This window comes from Schistocerca americana, chromosome 9, assembly GCF_021461395.2.
Source record: "Schistocerca americana isolate TAMUIC-IGC-003095 chromosome 9, iqSchAmer2.1, whole genome shotgun sequence".
In the NCBI taxonomy this organism is placed as follows: domain Eukaryota; kingdom Metazoa; phylum Arthropoda; class Insecta; order Orthoptera; family Acrididae; genus Schistocerca; species Schistocerca americana.
In genome coordinates, this window is record NC_060127.1 from 54,022,177 (window position 1) to 54,033,136 (window position 10,960).

The following is a 10,960-nucleotide window of genomic DNA, read 5'->3' on the forward strand; positions in this document are numbered from 1 at the left end:
TTACAGCACCTAACTTCGAGGATAGACGCGTTCAACGGGCGATTTCGTCGGTAGTGCCTAATCTAGGTGATACTAGAAGAAGAGTCCTCATGCTGGATCTGGTGCGACTTCTGCACGTGGTGCAGGTGGCGGCAGTGGCGGTGATGGACATATGGGAGGAAGTGGCCGATCTTATGGGACCGTGGCCAGAGCTGGAGTTTGAGAACCAGCTGGCGAACCACCTGGCCGAATACCTGCAGAGGAAGCTGGACGACTGGGTCGAGGGAAAGCTGGAGTGCTGGATCCAGAAACAGCTGGAGACGAAGCCGCAGCCACAGCAGGATCAGCAGGGTGTCACCCGCCAGAGTCGGTGGCGCGTCGATGTGCGCGTCTCCCTGGCTCTCTGCTGGCCGCTCCGCCTGTTGTGAACCCGCAGCTGGCGCGTCCCAGTCGGCCGCCCATGTGTAACACCGTCATGTAGCTGCATGTGTGGTGTGTGTGCAGTAACTACTGCTGTTTTCACAGACAATTCGTGCACAGGAGGTCTGAGATTAATTCATTGATTGGTGTGACACCTGTGCTGTAGTTACAGTCGTGATGTGGATAGTTATCTGCAAAATAAATTTTTGGTGTTAGACTTACGGCTCTTAAGAAGAGGAATTTCCTGGCTAGTACTCACCCGGCAGTACTCCTCCACAGAAGGAGTTGAGTTGTCTGCATAAAAATTGACTAGTGTTGTGAAGCTATGTTCTGTGAACTGGCAGAAAATGGCGCTGTTTTCGCACTCGGGAGACGTTACCTGTCGCTATTTTCGGCGATGGAACGTTGAGAAAAGTGTGGTTTATAAATAAAAGCATACATATGCATAAATGTTGTGCGATAAGTAATGCAAATAGTTACACTGAATAAAATGATATTTTCAATGTTATGTGGTATATCATTTTACGCTACAAATCAACTTGATACTTAATAATGAATCTTGGAAAGATTACCTTTCCTGCCGTTAAGTGTGTAACTGACATGTGACATTATACTTACCTCCTTTGAATCTAATATTGTTTGAGTACAGGCAGAAAAGTTAAACCCACAACACATTATTTCCCGTGCTGTCTGGTACTACATAATGCGAACTTTAATAGGAAAATCGCAGACACAGACTACAATGGTGATGTTCTTTTTTTTGATAGCTCCTCTGAAGCCCAACAGCAGGGGAGGTACAGTTCATTAGCAGGATCTGACCACCACTTGTGGAGTGGTTGTATACGTCTTGGCAGGGCACAATACTATACGTAAACTGCCTTTGAAGGAAACAATACTCAACTATGATGATCATCATTATCATAATCAATACGCATCTAAAGCAGGGTCCATAAGAAGCGTACTACAATATGCTTTGAGTTTTGTGAGTACAGTCTAGATAACCGTTTAAATCGTGCTGCAAACTGTGTGAAAAATCCTGTTCTAGACTATAGTACACAAGTACACACACTCACTCACGCACTTACCCAAATACGCACACACACAATCACAGTGAATGTGGTTGTAAGCAGAAATTCATCCAAAAGCGGTGAGAAACTAAAATGACCATGTTCTGTATAGCTGAAGAGGCGGATTTGTGATCTGTCATGCACCAAGAGCAACATTGGACAAGAAGTATACTATACAATGCGATTGATAACCATCCAGGCGTAGCATAGCAAAGCCAAGGAAACAGTTAAATAATCATGGACAAAGATATACGGTTGGAATAGACAGTTTGACGTGGATGACGTATAAATGTAGAGTAACTAATTGATGTGTGGCAGACCACAAAAATAGGTGCGACCAAAAAGTTGTCTGTAGCCACCGACCTTACTGATGCCTATAAATTGCCTCGACATGTGATTATGAAACACTTTTATATTCTCCTTAGATAAAGACTATTGCGTTACCGGTTTTTGGGGTGCATTTAACAGCGACATACTTCGTGTATTTCACTCTGTGACAATACTGTCCCAGCGTTTTAAACTCCAACAAACAATATTTACAATGTACTTCTCTGTACTGCCGACCAATCGCGACCATGTTTTCGTGGTAAGAATTGCCTTACAGAACAGATGCTGAAAGATTTAAAAAAAAATACATTCTGCAGTACCTCTACTGAGGTGGTAGGAATACCCGGTGGATTTGATGGTTTTACAGAAATTTGATCTGGATTCGAGTTAGAGCGCTATCTACCTTCAATCGTTAACAGCAAACACCTCGACACCCAAGCCAACAGGGGACTTCCAACGCATGTGCGACGTCTCGTGTCAACCAAACCAACGGAAAACCTATTTCACACCCTCCTTTAAGCGAAGATGCATGCGAAGTACTCCATTTCCTTTACATGAGTCGTCGGTTTGATAGCTAATTTGATTCTGAGTCACTGACAGTGGCTTGTGAGGTACTGAAAAACCTGTGTGTACATTGACAGTTGAAAAAATGGTTCAAATGGCTCTGAGCACTATGGGACTCAACTGCTGAGGTCATTAGTCCCCTAGAACTTAGAACTAGTTAAACCTAACTAACCTAAGGACATCACAAACATCCATGCCCGAGGCAGGATTCGAACCTGCGACCGTAGCGGTCTTGCGGTTCCAGACTGCAGCGCCTTTAACCGCACGGCCACTTCGGCCGGCATTGACAGTTGACCTGTTTCCGGAGTTAGTGAATCTTGGTGTGTGCTATGCATTTGTATGTTCCCCCATAACGTGTAGTTTCCATTGCTGGCAGTCATTTTATAGAGTAGAACTGATGTGAGTAATTTTATCATCCTAAAGTTTGGCAAGTTAGGGGAGTGCAGCAGAGATCTTGGTGGCCGGATGGATGTCAGATGTTGGGCATACCTGTACTGGTCTGCGTTGCACGCTGCACGACTAATATTTCGGCGACCACATGGCTTTAACATTATGGCTTTAACATTGTAGTGTGTTTAAGTGCAGAACTGCGTAGCCTTATGTTCTAAGATCGTTTCTCTCTTCCCAATACCTACGTGGTACTGACCCCAGACACTACAACAATACTACAGAACTGATAGCACAGTCGGTGTTCATAATATACTTCAAACTAAGTCTGTATGGCGCTCCACCATGCATAAACCACACCTTTCTTCTTAACTGTCTTTTATCTCACCACAGCACTTGGACTGGTATCGTAAGTAAAATTGGTGTGGAACAGTCTCTGCTGAACAGCAGTTATGGACAGATCGTTCAAACTACTGCTTTAACCTCTGCTTCAGAGAATACTCTGTGACTCCCACCCACATAGGGGAAAAATGGGCAGTCAGAATCTTAAATTCAGGACTATGATCATAATGCTAGATATATGTAGATATCCTAACTGCATCCGTATAAGATGCTGTCTGATATAGTTTGGTCTATTATGTCCGAGAATTAACCACGAATGAATGTACAGCACAGTCATCCATCTACATTTTCAATCTGATACACGGTACTCGCAAAGTGGTGGAAATGTTATTTAGCGATGATACAGAAATTGTGAAGCATCCTGCAGTGTCATTTGCTGGTGGGGAAATTGCGGAAAAAGTGTTAAAATTGCAAAACCTGATCCGAAGAACAGTTGTGTGGTCTTATTACAGTACATCGTCCCTTATGGATGGTTGTGTTGTTCTCCGCAACTGACCACTGGTACGCTGTTGATTATCACGTAATGATTGACAGGCACCAGTTGTTTGAGATGGAGAGAGTCTTGTTGAAGACTAGTACAAAAGCAGTTATCGCATACACTGCTGCAATATCAGTGTTCTTGGTCTCTTGAAAATGGAATTGCCCGTCACTGTGGAACATGAGATTAATTAAAGAGGTCATCAAGTTCGGACACTCCACTACGCCACAAACTCTTCCAGTGTCCAAATGTTGGGATGTTTCCCACATTTTGATCAATAAGAAACACTGTCTTATTCTTTTATTGGAACGATTATATGTGTCGTGGGAGCAACATAGTTTACACCATGTAATGTCCACCTTTCTGCGAGAGCCAGTTAATCGTATCATGTTAATGTGGTTTCAACACCTGACACACTCGAAGTCACGGTAGAAAAAGGAAATGTATGGCTGCGAACACTGCTGTAGTTGTACACTGCTGGAAGGTGTTACAGCAAAGAACAATCTATTAAATAGCAACTCATCATATGGTGTGTGGTGGGAGGTCCTTGTACCACTAGCAGTCATTTCCTTTCCTATTCCACACGCAAATAGAGCGAGGGAGGATGTGACTCTCTTTACGTCTGCATTTTAGCGCTAATTTCTCGTACCTCAACTTCGTGGTCCATACAGAAAATGTATGTAGGCAGCACTTTAATCCTTCTACAATTAGCTTCAATAGTTGGTTTTCACTGGTATTCCTTGAAAAGAACGTCGTATCATCTACAGGGATTCCCATTTGAGCTCTTGAAGCATCTACCCACTAATTTGGTGGGAGTCAATAAGAATGCTTCTATGGCGCTGTGTTCTGAGGTAAACCTAGGACTGCAGACTTGGGACGGCCAGTAGTCATGTATCTTGTTATTGCAGACTGTGTCAGCCTTTCTTGGCTGTTTCGAAAACACATACCAGAACGATTCGGTTTACAGTAGGGATGAGGAGTAGCATATTGTACAACATCCTGGTATTAATCCCAGCGACATTTAAGCACCTTGACCTTCTGAGGAGGATAGGACAACTTTTGCGAGTCTGGAATCATTGACAGCTGTCCAACACGTCGAGCGGTGCAGTGTCGGCCGGGAACGGTACAGCGGCAGCTGTTCAGGCGGACCCAATGGCGGAGGCGTCGATGGGATGGAAAAGAGAGAGAAACATCCAACTGACAGGTCTCAGGTTGATTAGTTCGGGAACAGTACTACAGATCTCTAAGACACAGCATGACTAGGCAACCGATAGACAGAACGCAACTAGCGTTGAGCGTCTTCAGCTAGTTGACAACGGTTGCCAGTCACTTTGGTATCGCAGGAAGCGACTATCTAGCCTGTGGAAGCCTCCAGAGACGTCATGAAGCGTCTGAACGGTTACCAAACGAGTGTAATCTGACTGCAGGAAAAAATTACTCAACATGCACAGGATCTTTGATGATCAGTTGAATCAATGAGCCGACAAATTTGTTATCAAAGACGTACCGCTGGCTGCTGGAGGCAACTATGTGAGTACCACAATTATGATTAGAGATTTGGAGCGCTAATCAGACGGGTTTGCGTTCCGGCGAAATGTTCTACAGAAATTTAAATCTCCCACCTCTACTGGAAGGGATGAAATAGCTATATTACCGAATTTATAAAGTGATACGTATTATAAAACTGATATTTACGAGTGCTCTGTGGTGTTACCTTCAGAGACTTTGTGTGTGATGAGGCATATGTTTGCTTTAAGGGAGTTCGAAAGTGAGGAGGCATCCTATGGAGGTAGAGCATGCTCTTATCACTCTACCATGAGGTAAAAAAGAGTTTGGTATTGCAGGAATGTGATCCGGGACATAACAGATATTAAGCTGATAACACAAGATATCTTTTTACTTGATGAGAAAATACTCTACTGGCCACACAAATTGATACACCAAGGAGAAATGCAGATGATGAACGGGTATTCATTGGACAAATATGTTATAATAGAACTGACATATGATTACGACTTCACGCAATTTGGGTTCACAGATCCTGAGAAATCAGTACCCAGAACAACCATCTCTGGCCGTAATAACGGCCTTGATACGCCTGGGCATTGAGTCAAACAGAGCTTGGATGGCGTGTACATGTACAGCTGCCCATGCAGCTTCAACATGATACCACAGTTCATCAAGCGTAGTGACTGGCGTATTGTGTCGAGCCAGTTGCTCGGCCACCATTGACCACACGTTTTCAATTGGTGAGAGATCTGGAGAATGTGCTGCTGCCCAGGGCAGCAATCGAACATTTTCTGTATCCAGAAAGGCCCGTACAGGGCCTGCAACATGCGGTCGTGCATTATCCTGCTGAAATATAGGGTTTCGCAGAGATCGAATGAAGAGTAGAGCCATGGGTAGTAACACATCTGAAATGTAACGTCCATTGTTCAAAGTGCCGCCAATGCGAACAAGAGGAGACCGAGACGTATAACCAATGGCACCCCATACCATCACGCCGGGTGATACGCCAGTATGGCAGGGACGGATACACGCTTTCAATGTGCGTTCACCACGATGTCTCCAAACGCGGATGCGACCATCATGATGCTGTAAACACAACCTGGATTCATCCGAAAAAATGACGTTATGCCATTCGTGCACCCAGGTTCGTCGAGTACACCATCGCAGGCGCTCCTGTCTGTGATGCGGCGTCAAGGGTAACCGCAGCTGTGGTCTCCGAGCTGATAGTCCATGCTGCTGCAAACGTCGTCGAACTTTTCGTGCAGATGGTTGTTGTCTTCTAAACTTCCACATGTGTTGTCTCAGGGATCGAGACGTGGCTGCACGATCCGTTACAGCGGTGTGGATATGATGCCTCTCATCTCGACTGCTAGTGATACGAGGTCGTTGGGATTCAGCACGGCGTTCCGTATTACCCTCCCGAACCCACCGATTCCATATTCTGCTAACAGTGATTGGGTCTCGACCAACGCAGGCAGCAATGTCGCGATACGATAAACCGCAATCGCGATAGGCTACAATCCGACCTTTATCAAAGTCGGAATCGTGATGGTACGCTTTTCTCTTCCTTACACGAGGCATCACAACAACGTTTCAGCAGGTCAACTGCTGTTTGTGTATGAGAAATCGGTTGGAAACTTACCTCGTGTCAGCACGTTGTAGGTGTCGCCACCTGCGCCAACCCTGTGTGAATGCTCTGAAAAGCTAATCATTTGCATATCACCGCATCTTCTTCCTGTCGGTTAAATTTCGCGTCTGTAGCACGTCATCTTCGTGCCTTAGCACTTTTAATGGCCAGTAGTGTAGTTTCGTCTCTTCGCAACAAAACCCATAAATCTGCTATCAGTAACTCACCCCTAGAGTGAGAATACTCTGAATGTGTAATCTAAATGAAAAGAAAACACGACAGTTTATCATTATAATTCGAACAGCTCCAGGAAGTAAACGGCGCTCACGCAGCTGCATAAGGTAATCTACAACGTCGCCAATCCTCCATTAAATTAGTGACAGGGCAAAATATGTAAGCATAGACTGAGGTGTGAAAAGTCATGGCATAGCGACATGTACGTGTACAGATGGCGGTAGTATGTGCACAAGAGCTATAAAAGAGCGGTGCACTGGCGGAACTGTCATTTGTCAGTCAGGTGATTCATGTGGTAAGATTTCCGACGCGATAACGGCGGCACGACGGGAATCAGCAAACTCTAAACGCCGGTTGGTACTTGGGGATAGACGCATGGGACATTCGATTTTGAAAATCGTTAGGTAATTCAATTCTGGACTGAAGGCGTGCTTTTCTTGAGTGTGGTATGGTGTGTGGCTCCGTTAACGTGCACTGAGGGAGAGGATGCCACGTGCGAAGCAGCTATGGCTTTGCATTGAGGAAGTGATTGCAAACAACAACCATGTGCACAACGACAAGAATATACAGCCCCATTATGCTCCGACTCTGTAATATGCGGTGATGAGGGTGGCGCACGAAATGTGTTACCATTTTGTTTTTGAAGATAAACTTTATTTTCAATACAATATGAAAGGAACATATACTACAATGAAGAGCCGTCAATGGAGATTTGTTCTAACTCAGCACATGCTCAATATGTCCACCATTTCGTTTCCTAACTTCCTTCAAACGAACACTGAAGTTAGTGATTACCCTACGGCACATGTCTTCCGTAATTTCACTGCAAGCTTGAAGAATAAGTCTTCTGAGCTCCATTAAATCACGTGGACGTTTCGGGTAAATTTTTGCCTTTAGGTACCGTCAAAGAAAAAAGTCACATGGATTGAGGTCTGGATTATTGGGAGGCCAATTTTGTCCGCCATTGAAGTGACCTGGAAACCTGAGTGAAATGATCCGCATGTCGAAATGCTCGTGTAAAATCTCCAACATAGTGTTTGCAGTATGTGGCCTTGCTTCATCTTGCATGAACCACTGCGTGTTGAAGGACAAGGCAGTAGCAAGAAGCTGTGGAATGAAGCTATTGCGAAGCATGCTCAAATAATGCTCGCTGTTCACAGTTTCTTCAAAGAAAAAGGGTCCAATAAGTCCGTGACTGGAAACTGGTGCCCACGCTGTAATCCTCGGAGCATAATGTTGTCGTTCATGAAGCACTTGTGAGTTTGAAGTGGCCCAAAAGCGTACATTTTGTTTGTTAACCGCACCGTCTAAATGAAAATGCGCCTCGTCTGAAAACTAAACGTTGTTGAGAGTTTCTTCCCTATCCTCCGTCCAGTGAGCAAACATTAGTCTCTGCTGCTTGTGTTCTTCAGTGAGCTTCTGTGCACAGGTCATCTTGTAGGGGTACATACGGAGGTCACTTTTAAGAATGCGTTGAACGGAGCGTATGGATATTCCCAGTTGCACTGCTGCCTTTCTATACGATTTCCCGGGACTTCTCTGTACAGCAACTTGTACTGCTTCAATATTCTCCGGCGAACAAACAGGTTTTAGGCCGAGGTCGTTTCGCTTCCAATACTGTTCCTTTCTGTACAAATTTATGGTACAACCTGTGGATGGTCTTCTTGCAAGGGACTCATCGTGTGTTAAACTGTTGTCGAAAACGCCTCTGAGTCACAACAAGGCTTTTCGTTTCATCAAAAAGTAACACAATTGCCGATCGTTGCGGTGTCGTCAGTCTTCCATTGTCAGCAATTGCTGCTTACTAGTCTCCTAGCGGCAGTATCTTGAATTACGCGTCATTTCGTAACTCATTTGTTTTTCCAAGCTCTGCTGGTACTGCTGTAGAGATCCCAGCGGGATATCTGATGTGCGTCGTAAATTCTGAAAGAAACAATTGGTAGCACATTTCGTGCGCCACCCCGTATTTTATGAGCTGCCTACACTGGAACAGTGTGGCTCCTTCGGATTTCAGCTTTGTTTTGGTTATAAGTTTGTGTATAAGGTGGCAGACGGTACGCTCAGGGCAGAAGAGTATGGCTTCAAATGTAAACTATCCGCAGAGCTTCAGCACCTTCGTCTAGTGGGACATGTTACCCTATTTTCTTTTTTAATAATATGGGGCTCAACTGCTAAGGTGATCAGTCTTTAAGCTTGCACACTATTTAACCTAAATTATCCTAAGGACAAACACACACACCCATGCCCGAGGGAGGACTCGAACCTCCGCCGGGCGAACCGCACAGTCCATGACTGCAGCACCTTAGACCGCTCTGCTAATCCCACGCGGCTCCGAAATTTTAATGTGTCTGGTGATACAGTAGGTGGTTTTAGACAGACAGAAAGAAGATATTTACAATAGAGGTCCAATCGTCTGATAACTGACTGGCTCAGTTTGGGCTGCACAAGGATCCGTTTTTCCCCACAATTATTTAATCTCTTTGAAAATGACATGCCAACTGTCACAGTTGGCACAATTTGGGGATGATTCGCCTATTTTCACCTGTGGAAGATACACTACTGGCCATTAAAATTGCTACACCACGAAGATGACGTGCTACAAAGTGGTGACCCCAAAGTCAAAAGAACACGTACGGCAAGAGGCAGAGGAGAAGGATAACGATGGTACACTAGAACATACGCCAGACTGCAGAAGCTCTACAGCTCGATCAGTACAACGGCAGGGTACGCTGCGCGGTCAGGTTCGGGAGTTATGAATCGACGTTCGACATCACGGAATGGATTCAGTGGAGCGGGACAGTGATATTACCAGGACAAAATCCGCTGCCGGAACACACGTACGAGAGGAGGATTCGCTGGGACAACGCATGAAAGTATGCCCGCCGCGGTTCCTGGCCGATAAACCGGAACTTTGGTTTTCCGTGTTAGAACTGGCGTTCATACATAATCGGGTAACTGACGACCGGGAAAAGTTCATGATAGCGCCAAACAGTCTGGATGCCAGGGCAGCGATATTGGTTGAAGTGATAATTAGACGGCCACTGGAAACGCAGCAGTACGCAACACTGAAGGGCTTTTTAATAAGCCGGCTTACTAAACCGCTAGATCAAAGGATCTGCCAAGTGTTGCGAAGTGAACGTAGAGGTGACAGAACTCCCTCCGAATATTGGAGGCATTTGCGTGGAATCGTGACGGAAAATGAATTTTCGAACACCACACTTCATTCCGTTTGGGCAGCACAGCTTCCGTCTGCAGTAAGAGAAGCTGTGGCAGCGAATGACGGATACGATATACACTCCTGGAAATTGAAATAAGAACACCGTGAATTCATTGTCCCAGGAAGGGGAAACTTTATTGACACATTCCTGGGGTCAGATACATCACATGATCACACTGACAGAACCACAGGCACATAGACACAGGCAACAGAGCATGCACAATGTCGGCACTAGTACAGTGTATATCCACCTTTCGCAGCAATGCAGGCTGCTATTCTCCCATGGAGACGATCGTAGAGATGTTGGATGTAGTCCTGTGGAACGGCTTGCCGTGCCATTTCCACCTGGCGCCTCAGTTGGACCAGCGTTCGTGCTGGACGTGCAGACCGCGTGAGACGATGCTTCATCCAGTCCCAAACATGCTCAATGGGGGACAGATCCGGAGATCTTGCTGGCCAGGGTAGTTGACTTACACCTTCTAGAGCACGTTGGGTGGCACGGGATACATGCGGACGTGCATTGTCCTATTGGAACAGCAAGTTCCCTTGCCGGTCTAGGAATGGTAGAACGATGGGTTCGATGACGGTTTGGATGTACCGTGCACTATTCAGTGTCCCCTCGACGATCACCAGTGGTGTACAGCCAGTGTAGGAGATCGCTCCCCACACCATGATGCCGGGTGTTGGCACTGTGTGCCTCGGTCGTATGCAGTCCTGATTGTGGCGCTCACCTGCACGGCGCCAAACAC